Source organism: Misgurnus anguillicaudatus, chromosome 11 (assembly GCF_027580225.2).
Source record: "Misgurnus anguillicaudatus chromosome 11, ASM2758022v2, whole genome shotgun sequence".
Taxonomy (NCBI): Eukaryota; Metazoa; Chordata; class Actinopteri; order Cypriniformes; family Cobitidae; genus Misgurnus; species Misgurnus anguillicaudatus.
Window position 1 is genome coordinate 24,614,861 of NC_073347.2, and position 11,455 is coordinate 24,626,315.

The 11,455-nt window shown below is 35.9% G+C and overlaps 1 long non-coding RNA gene across 1 annotated transcript; it reads right to left on the minus strand.

Annotated features, from left to right (window-relative positions):
- Positions 1-7,163: 7,163 nt before the first annotated feature.
- On the minus strand, positions 7,164-10,124 carry LOC129454201 (uncharacterized). Its single transcript, XR_012372296.1, has 5 exons — positions 9,637-10,124; positions 9,022-9,064; positions 8,288-8,355; positions 8,026-8,142; positions 7,164-7,309 (listed from the first exon to the last, which is right to left on the minus strand). It is a non-coding gene; the product is annotated as an uncharacterized lncRNA (long non-coding RNA).
- Positions 10,125-11,455: the final 1,331 nt, after the last annotated feature.

Consider the following 11,455-nt stretch of genomic DNA (forward strand, 5'->3'; position numbering starts at 1 on the left):
TGATTGGATAATTAATTGGATGTCCATTAAGGACAGAAAACACATGTTAAAATTAATTAAGAGAATCTACATGAATTTATACCTTATTGTTACATCAGACAAGAATTTAATTAATAAGTTATTTAGAGTACCACATAAGCGAACCATCTGGACTCAAAACGCATATAAGCAGAGCTGGAAGTGGGGGTTTTAAGGGGTAATTTTTAATGAAGTAAAGATCCAGTTCAAAATGTAGAGGATTTCCATCTTTGATCCATGTAAAAGCCTCCAAATGCTATGCAAATACAATATAGTGGGATTTTGGGTAGATATGTTCCTCTCAGTGAATCTTCACCATTGCGTATAACAGCGCAGAGTTTACAATTAAACAAATACCCACTGGTCTCTCTTCCTCTCTCTGTCTTCTTTAAAGAATTTCGATCATAATAAAGTTTGACACAAAGTTTGCTTTAAAAACCAAAGAGCCATTTGATGAGCACTGAGTAAAACGAACCTGTTCATTAAAAGTACAGAAACTCGATCTTATAATGCTGGCCAGATTGGCTTACAGTGGCCCCCATATCACATACAAGCTTTCATCTTCCAGTCGTGCAATGCCATACTTCTCTGTCCACACCACTGCCTCTGCATGCACGCCTGATTAATAAATTGTCCTTGATAAATATTGCATTTTGTTCCATAGCCACATCTGGAAATGATAATGGTGCTTTCTTTAAACTGTGCAACGGCCTGCAGAGCGTATATGCTGGTGCATCAATACTGTAGCTATGCAATGTTCAAGCGTGTTATCAGCCGGGGTAAGAATTTGTCTTTTGTAAATTCGAAACAGGCTTGAAAGTGGGGGCTCACCAAAAAAAACTTCATCATCGTTTCAGACAGGTTCGGTCGTCCAGACCTTTGTTCAAACCTCTCATGTGGCAATAACGTTGTGTTTTCATTGCACAAGGGAATATAATTTGCTGCATTCCATCTCGAGAGGTTTCCGCCATGCTGTGTACGGTTTCAGCGTTGTCAGCTCCATCAACTGGCAAACATTACCTTTCCCCGCTGCTATTGTGTAGAAGTTCATCCCCGCATCTGTTCTTGGCCCGAATGCGCACACGCTGTCCACTCTCCTCTATTCATATTAGCCTATCTCAGACAGGAAAATCAAATTAATCTGAATAAAAATACCAAGCCTAATGTCATTAATTGTGACGAATTACTCGGATAACACAGCTTTCCTGGAAACCTAAATAAATAAATAAATCACAAACTAGTCCTGAATGTAGTACTGTAGTTTCATTGCATTTTCTTTGTAAAGGTACAGGTAGTAGTTAAAATTATGCTTGTGTTTGTTGTTTGTAGTGAAAAATGTAAATGTGCAAAAAGAATAAAAAAGGGAGACAACCTCGCATGTGTCTCTGATAGAAGTTCGTTAAAAATCTCGGCGCTAATAGCCCCGTGTTTAATGGGCTGACATATAGCACCAGTGTGCTCAGGGCAGTGTGTTGAGTTAAATTCCCAAAAATCTCAAAAATATTTCAGACTGTGCCACCGAAGTCTGGAAACAAATGTAAAAAAAAAATTAATATGAACTCCAACACTTCTCGTTAAACTTCTTTAAGGTTAGTTTATCTATTACATTTAACAGTATGTTAACAAAGCATTTTAAGAGAAATTTCTGAGACAAGCTTAATGCCTTAAACCATAATTGAGAACTGAAAGTGTCATGAGCAATAAAAGATCAATAAGAGAGCAATAGGAATTTTCCTCTGGAAAAATAAGGAATGTATTTTAGGGTCCAGCATTATCAATACTAAAAGTGAATGATTTAACAGTAGGGATTTTAAAGACTGAAAGGGACAAGAGAAAAGAAAGAAAAAATATCACACATCTTTTCATGTCGTGTTATATTTTTTTAAACCATTGTCGATTGGATTTGAGATTTGGGTTAAGATATCATTTTATGTATAGGTTTCTCTTTTTTTTTCTATTTTTAAACCATGCTTGCTTGGAGTTGTGGCTAGAATTGGGGTTTGGGTTGAAATGTAACAAAGTTGTTGTAACCCTAACCACAAGCAACTATGGTAAAAAAAATGAGGAAACCAATGCATAAAATGACACGAAAAGAGGCATTAAGTGAACAGGAAGGATTGGCGTATATGCACGCAAAATTGAACTTCAAATTTGCATAATCATGAGAATGGGCTGGTCCATTCATAGAGATCACTGAAAAAGACCTTTTGTCATCTTGGTATAAAACTGACTTGAGAATGCCCTAATTTCCATTTTGTTCATTACCAATTATTAGGTTTGCTAGATTGCTAGATTTGACTCAAACATCTCCATTGTCCAAGCAGCCTTCAAAATATTCTGTTTCCCAACCTGTACAAAAAAACAACACACATAAAACAATGAGAAAAACAGGGTGTTGAGAAACAGTCTTCTAGGAAGCAAAACACGCTGTGTTGATGTTCAAATACAAGGCGTCATGAACCTATTTTTTTTTTTTTTGGATGGGGCACCAATGGCAGTCCTGGCACACATGGTGCCCTAGGCAGGATAAAACATGACCACAAGAAAAACAAAACACAACTACTAAGTGAAAGGCAGGATAACAAGAGGAACAGTTTTTGTTTAGCATACAAATCCCAACTTAGCCTTTCAAATAAACCAAACTGCATCTGAACATGATGCCCATGCATTTCTTTTAATTTAGTAGCGTTGACATTTTTGTTCTACAAGAAAAAGTAACATGAACTACCACTGTTTTTGTAAATTGCTTTTTATAACCACTTGGCTCAGAAAGCTATGGGCACGTACCACCTCATTTTGAAGTACCAGTACAATCAGTGCTATTAAATAATAATGCCTCTGGTTTTTTTGGGTGACCATATTTAATATTATGAAATATCTGGGCTTTGTAGAACACATTCCACCTCCACATTCACAAAACTCCTCATGTAATGTAAGCCGATGACAGACATACTGATCTCTCAGAATAAACCCTGATCTCGCTCTCATTTCCTTGAAAATATGTGTCTTGACAGACAATGGAAAGAATGGAGGGTTCTGTCTGGCTCTCCCTCTCTCTCTCTTTCTCTCTGAAGTGTCAAGTAGATCTCCCGAGACTGTTGAATGCTAGAGAGAAGCGTTCGTCTTCCTTTTCCAGCGTCATTTAATCCCCAGAATCAGAAAACCACAGGAGTGTTCATGACTTATGCACCCAGTGAGCTACAGTCTGGACAGATGTGCCACAGGGTGGCTCCCAGACACTCAAAAAGAAAACTGAATCAAACAAACAATCAAAGAAAGTCTTGGTGTTTGTGGCCACATGGAATTCCAATGGGATTTTGTAATAATTTACTTAGAATTTGTGTCAGACTTTCTACATATTATTAACTAATATCTTACTTTAAAGCAGTGATTCATCTTTCTCTTTAATACACTTATAGACATTTAGACAGAATAATTAATTCCTCGTGCGTGTGATCTAAGAAACGATATCAGTGGTTGGGTCTATTGGCAATTGAAAGAAAATTAAAGTTGCCTAAACATGGGAAAGGAAACTGCGCTCATCAAATGATTTTATGAAGTCTGTTCGGTGGCCTCAAAACATATTTGGATGCTTAAGTCACAACACACAAGGAAATGGATACAAGTGCACAAGAAAACATTTTACAAGGAAATAAATACAGGTGCACAAGAAAACATTTCACAAGGAAATAGATACAGGTGCACAAGAAAACATTTCACAAAAATAAGTGAAAATGTTTTACGTGACATGAGGATTGATTCAAATGACTCAAAATCCTTGGATGTACTCGTTCAGTGTTTAGGTGAGATTAAGGCTTGGTTGGAGTGATTTCTTACCTTTAAATCAGAATAAGACTGAGTGTGTTGTGTTTGGTCCCTCTTCTGCATCAAAGGCAATTATGAATAGATTGGCTTTGATGTCGATAAGTGTGTCAGACCATGTTAAAAATTTGGGTGTTACCATGGATTCATCATTGGTTTTGGATAGTTAAGGCTGGGTTTTATCAACTCCGAATTTTTTCTAAATTTAAATCTATTCTCTCTTTTTAAGACCTGGAGATTGTTATTCATGCTTTCATATCATCACGTATTGATTATTGTAATTTGTTTTACTATGGCTTATCGCAGCGCCAAATATCTCATCTTTAATAATTGCAAAATTCTGCAGCTAGAGTTCTGAACCATACAAAGAAGTGTGAGGGGATTACACCAGTTCTTATTACGTTACACTGGTTGCCTGTAAAATCTAGGATTGAATTTAAGATTTTATTGATGGTTTTTAAAGCATTGCATGGTATTGCACCAAAATATATTGCTAATCTTCTAATGCCCATATCAAAACACAAGAATTACAAGATCTACCAATGATGATTTGATGTTCCTAAAACAAGGTTAAAGTCAAAGGGTAACAGGTCCTTTTCAGTAGCCGCGACACACTTATGGAACCCTCTTCCTTTATACATTAAATCGTCTCCTTCCGTGGATGTTTTTAAGTCGAGACTAAAATCGTATCTTTTCAGTATGGCTTTTAATGTTGGCTAGAGTTTTATTACAGTAGCTCCTACCTCGTTGTTTTAATGTTTGTTTTTGTCTTTCTTTTTGTTTAAATGTCTTCCTGGAAAGCACTTTGGTCAAGGGGAGTTGTTTTAAATGGGCTATAGAAATAAAGTTTGTATTGTATTGTATTGTATTGTATTGTATTGTATTGTGACAAAACAACACATTTACTGTCTAAAATGAAGACAAAAAGCGTTTGTCCATACTGTAGCTTGTGTCCATTGTGATGAACTAAACCTGTGGCTATTCGGCTAGAAGATTTGCATCAACTCAAGGTGAACTGATTTCATATCTATGCTTTCCACAATTGTTTAATTGTTTCAAACCAGCATTACATTAATAAAAGCAACTGGTTCTGTAAGTCTCAGAGTCCTCGGGTTCGAGGACGAAACAGGGAAAGAGAAACAAAATCCTATTAGCATAGGGTTTGTTCGCAAGTGTCATACAGTATAGTAATAAAATGTAACAAAAATATCGGTCAAAAAATGGTCCATAGCTGTAACAAGGGTGGTACCCTTTGAAAAAAGTACACATTTACACATAATATCTCATATTAAGGGTACATATTGGCACCAAAGATACCAAAATGGGACATATTGGACAGCATGGGACCAATTTTTTGTTATAAATGACAAAAATGTAAGGTCTAGTTGCATGCCACTTATTTACTTTTGTAATAAAATGCATTGCATTCTCAATAAAATGCATTCTTAATTGTAACCAATTTGTAACCAAAATGCGCCCAATTATATTCTGGTACCATGGTTTGATATATATATATATATAAACCACCACCACCAGACTTGTTGTTTTAGAAGTTTTAATGTCCATCCATATTTATTCTTCAATCTATTTTACAAACAGAAAATACAGGAAATATGTACAAAACATTTTAAAAAAAGAAATTCTTCTTTAGGCATCGTCGGTGTTTAGTGTGACCTCTCTTGGCACTAAACACATCTTGAGCGTCTTTGAGCAGAATGAAGTAAAAAGATTAATTTCTTTCAAATTAGAAATTAAGATTTAATTTTATTTAGGTTTAAAAGATCCTGCAGTTTCCTGTCATTGCTCAAGTGGAAGGGGAGTTTACACTAAAAACTTGACACATCAGTTTACATTTGTATACATTTTTTTAACACTATATACACATTTCCTGTATTTTCTGGATGTATTCTACTAAAGAGACTGAAAAACAATTATATATGATCACTATAACATTGCAAAAACAACAAATCTAATTTTGGGATGGTGGCCTAAGACTTTTGCACAGCACTGTATATGTATCCTCCTAAGACCTGGTGTGGTCCTTATCACTGCTTACTGTTCAAAGAAAAATATTTGGTTATTATATGTATTGGTTCTTCCTAATCCCAAATAGCTGGAAGAAATCTAAAATGCAAGCCAAACCAAAGCTCGGGTCTTAAATGATTATATATATATATATATAATATATATAATATTATACCATGGTACCAGAATATAATTGGGCGCATTTTGGTATATAGGCCTATATATAATATAAGTCTTCATATAGGTGTGCATGAGGTATAAAGCCTTATTTTGTGTGAATTGCATGTGTTTCAACATCCCTCCTTACACATCCCACATCTAAACCCTTTTGTCATCTCCATGTGTGCAGAAGACAGCACGCAGGTAGACATCGGCTCTGTGCCTGTGCATGCGTGCGTCAACGTTTGAATGAAGGTGTGCGAGAAAGCCGCAGAGCTAGTAGGTCTCAGTTAAAGCACTCTATCATCTGATTGTCAAAAGCAGCAATTATCGCAACCTCTTTGCAGTCCACATACCGTCTTTTCATTCTGCAGGGACCCTGTTCAAACAGAAGCTTCTAGACGCCATCAATATAAAGAGCCAATATGAAGCTAATAACACAAGAGCCTACTGACGCCTGCTTGTGACCCAGGTTCAAAAGGAGCGAAGACAAGCCTATGCGCACGTATCTGATCCATTGTTATTTTAGAGAAGGTGCGGAACGCGGGACAATGATAGTTTATTTGATCGATTTAATTTTGTAGCACCCACGCAAAAAAGCAACGACAAAAGTCATATTCACAGCTACTGTTAACATACGTTTTGCTGACCTCACCATCACAAACAGAGACTATGTGACTCATCTGACTCTTTACAACCCATGATCTAAATCTGTATATCATGAACACAAATTAACTAAACAACAGTGCACTTAAGATAACTACACTGTAAAAAATTTCACCGTAATTTTACGGTAAAGTACTGGCAGCTGGGGTTCCAGCAGTGCACCGTAATTTTACGGTTTTATTGCCGTATTCTAAATTACGGCTGTTCTGTAAATTAATAGTAAAATACCGCAAGCATGTTTTAGCTGTGTACCGTAATCCTACGATTTCATTACCGTATTCTAAATTACGGTTGTTCTTTAAATTTACGGTAAAATACTGGCAGCAGGGTTTCCAGCTGCATACTGTAATCCTACTGTTTAATTACCGTATTCTAAATTGCTGCTTTGTAATTAAATAATAGAATGGCAAAGATAAGATGAGGAACCATAAAATTACCAAATAGGTTTGTGCAAAAATAACCCAGTCTATAGACATATTTAAACAAATTCAAGTTTATTATTATTTTTACACATCAATTTTGAGGTCATTGAAAAAACTTTTGTAAAAACTTGGAAAAAAATGGGCCAGGAACATTCCAAAAAGAGTGACTAGCTCTTAACAGGAACAGGTCAGGTAGTCTGAAAGATAAACATAAAAAAAAACTTTGTAAGCAGTGTGTTAAAAGTAAATTTAATACTACACGTGGCAGTTATAGTGTGTTGAGGGTTCCCCCAAAAAGAAAAATTCTCTCATAATTTACTCACGCTCATGTTGTTACAAACCTGATTAAATATTTCTGTTCTGAGGAATACAAAGGAAGATATTTTGAGAAATGTTTGTAGACAAACCGTTCATGAGCCCCATTCACTTCCATAGTACTCTTGTTTCCTACTATGGAAGTGAGTGGGGCTCATGAACGGTTTGTTTACAAACATTACAAAATATATTCCTTCGTGAGTACAAAAGTGAGTACACTCTAAGTGATTCTGATAATGACACCATCTTGGACTCAAGAGTAGCTGCACAACATACCCATGTCAATGAGTGCTCACTACGTTAAAACTCGTGTGAATCATGTGTGTCCAAGATTGTGCCATTACTGGAACCTAGTTATTACAATTTATAAAGTTTGAAATATTTTTCTTACACAATCACAACCATTACCCGCAGAAGACCTTTATTAACCTATTGGAGCCGTTTGGATTACCTCTGTGAAGCATGAATGCACTTTTTTGGGGTTAAAAGTCAGAAAATGTTCCCTGATCCCTGGACATTTTCTTAAATAACTCTAGCATCGGCTCGAAGTTAAAGCTATAGTTCATCTTAAAATTATTTTTTATGTTTATCAGCTTACCCCCAGGCCATCCAAGATGTAGGTGACTTTGTTTCTCCAGTGGAACACAAATGTAGATTTTTGTGTCCAACCGTTTCAGTCTGTCAGTTGTATAATGCAAGTTGATGGTAACAAAATCTGATAGAAATAAAAAACATGCACAGACAAATCCAAATTAAACCATGTGGCTCATGACAACACTTTATGACAACACTTTTGTTTTGCAACCTGCTATTAAACATTGCAGTGAGCAAACACATTTCTCATGATGACGACGACTCACCTGCAAAGTTTTTTGTGGATCTAGTCTCGAATAAGCCATGTGACGTGGAACCGGCATTTGCAGACATACTGTTAGGAAAGGTAAAAACTGAAATTAATATCAAGTTAAACAGCTAGGTCCATATTTATCAAGCTTCTCAAAATGCCATTTTAGTAGAGTACTGAGAATATATGAAATGTACTCCTACTTTCAAACTTAAAGAGATAGTTTATCCAAAAAATAAACATTTTGTTATCATTTACACGGCCTCAAAGCCTGTTTGAGTTTCTTTATTTTGTTGAACATAAAAATGATATTTTGATAAATGATGGTAAGCACACAGTAGAGTGTACCTATTGACTTCCATACTGTAGTATTTATTCCTACCATAGAAGTTAATGGGTACAATCTACTGTGCGTTTCATCATTTATCAAATCATCTTCTTTTGTGTTCAACACAGTAAAGAAACTCATACAGGTTTTGAACAACATGAGTCTGAGTAAATGATAACAAATGTTTATTTTTGGGTGAACTATCCCTTTAAGTTTGAAAGTGATTTGATTTGTGTGAATGAGCTGTGTCCTGACTTCGCTCAAACTGTACATCAAGTCAAAGTGAGGTCTGACTATTTCATTAGTTATTGCGATTTCATTTATCCATTGCATCATAAAGACCAACATGCTATTTCACTTTTGAGCACTTGACTTGTGTTTGATTCTGGTGGCTGTGCAAATATAAACAAAGTAATACTTACTCTTTAGCCAATATAATACATCAAGACACACCAAGAAAAGGATCTGAAAGAAGTAACCATAAATATACAACAGTTATTAATTCAGAATGGCCTTTAGCTCGTTTAAGTTTACTGTAAAACTTTAACGTTGTTTTTCATAAGAGAGACCTGTTGAACAAATCCCATATTGCAATACTTGTAGTTAACCTGCGTTTTAATTAACTAAACAGTGTCAAATACATTTAACAACAAGCACAACACATTTTTATAAAAAGATATAAAGACTAATAAGTTAAAAGATCTCAACTAACGTTAGCTCACGAGCTCAGTCAATCTATGCGGGAGCTGAACCAAGCCCATGTTGCAATTCTTGGAGAAAACTTGCGTTATAATTAACTAAACTATGTTAAATACTTTTAAGAACATTCATAACACATTTTTATAAACGATATAAAGACAAATAAAAGATCTCCATTAGCTCACAGCTGCGCCGAGCTCAGCTCACAGCGCTCGAGCGACACGAACCAACGGTCAACGGTTTATCATATATTAGTCATATCGAAATATACAGACAACTAAATAAACATCACTGTGAACTAATTTCAATAAAGTAACTACAAATGTAAAGAAACTTACCTCATAATACCACAGAAACACTCGTCTGAGGAGAATAGCGGTTAATCCAGATCGCGCGGCGTCTCCCGTTTGAATAATCACGTGATCACAAAGCATTCGAGGGACGGACACGCGCCTACGCGCCTCCGCCAATAATAACATAATAAAAGTAAATAAAGATATAAAAGATGAAAGTAAAGTGCTTCTTCCAGTGCTGCGTCCGGGACCGAAATTGCCTGTTTAGAGCCCATTTAACATAGAATATTTATTTAATAAAAACAGAAATATTAATCGACTTAAACTAAAGGTTTCATTATCGTGCAGTGTCCTCAATATTATTTCTACGTATACGTTCATGCAGATTTTGCCCGGATTATTGAATGAACAGACCCTTTTATGGACATTATATATGGTTATATTAAAATAGTTATGCAGTCCAAAACAGACGTTTACTGTAGTAAAACCATGTTAAGTGTCCTCGGTTAAAGGTGATGTAGGAACACATCTAAGATTTTAACTGTTCTTTGCTATTGTTAACTTTGAATTGAACAGTACTTGGCCATCTACTGATGATGTTTCAAAAGTATTCAGTCTTTATAATACAAGTCCAGACAGAAAATGCATATTTATAAGTGGCCAACACATACCACTCAGTAATTTCAGTGCAGTTCCTCCCCCCACGCCCACTGCTCATGCAACCATTTACGGCAAGACACTGTAATTTTATAAAACAGTTCAGTACCGTAAAATTAGGCTGTAAATTTACGGTAATTTTTTACAGTGTAGCAAGAGAGTTATGACACACTGCTTTGAATTTTTTTCTTTCTTTTAACTTTCTCTCTTCTGATGATATAAAAAAATGCAAGGCCTCATTTGGATTTCATCATATATTACACTCATAAAACCCTTTGAAGAGCATCTAGGCTCACTTTTAGACTTTGGAGAAACGTTTAGTTCTGGAAGGAACTCCATCGACTGTCAAAAATGGTGTTTATCTGCTCACGTGAAGGACAAGAGACAAAGGAACATAATTGCTTAGATAAGAGTCTGTCTTTCTCACACATGTAGGTTTATATATATATCATTTGAAACAAACACGATCACACACCTCCCCACATAATTTTTGTGCCAGCCGTCACCTCTGCCCAGCAAGGACAGGACACAATATGGTGTCAAGGTTGTGCTGGGCTCTTTGTCCTTGTCTGACTGTATGTCGGATTTATTTAGAGATTCATCCTGAGCTGTCAACTGTTTCCTTTAGAGAGAGAAAAAGAGAGAAAGAGAGAGAGAGAGAGAGAGAGTAATTAATACTAGTGTTGGATAGTAACAAAGTATCTGGCAGACCTACATACTTAACTACATTTTTCAGTAGCATGACAGTAGCTCAGTTGTTTTTTTCTTTTGTAAGGGATTTGTTGTAAACCCAAAACATGTGCAACTGGTTTTATTCTAATTAAAAATATTTTAATGGAAATAAATTAACCTCACTTCATTTACTTAAATCAACAAAAGCATTTTTAGTGTGGTTGCACAAAGGAAATGACTTTATTTAATTGTCGATCTGATTGATAGTCAGTGTCTCTCCCCTATCTGGGATAATTGGGCGCTACTGTCCAAATAATGTGTCAGGTTTTACAAAATCACAGGCTGTAGCGTCACAGTGTCACCCCGTTTCACACTTACACTTTGTGATCTTTCACCTCCGTTATCATGGTAGTTGAATTTAGCACAATACAAGCAAATGGACTGGGGTAGAACATTTAACACACGCTGACAAATAAACCAACTGAGTAAGAGACGCCTGCTGAGGTTGATTCTCAACCCCACTGAGAGAAGGACA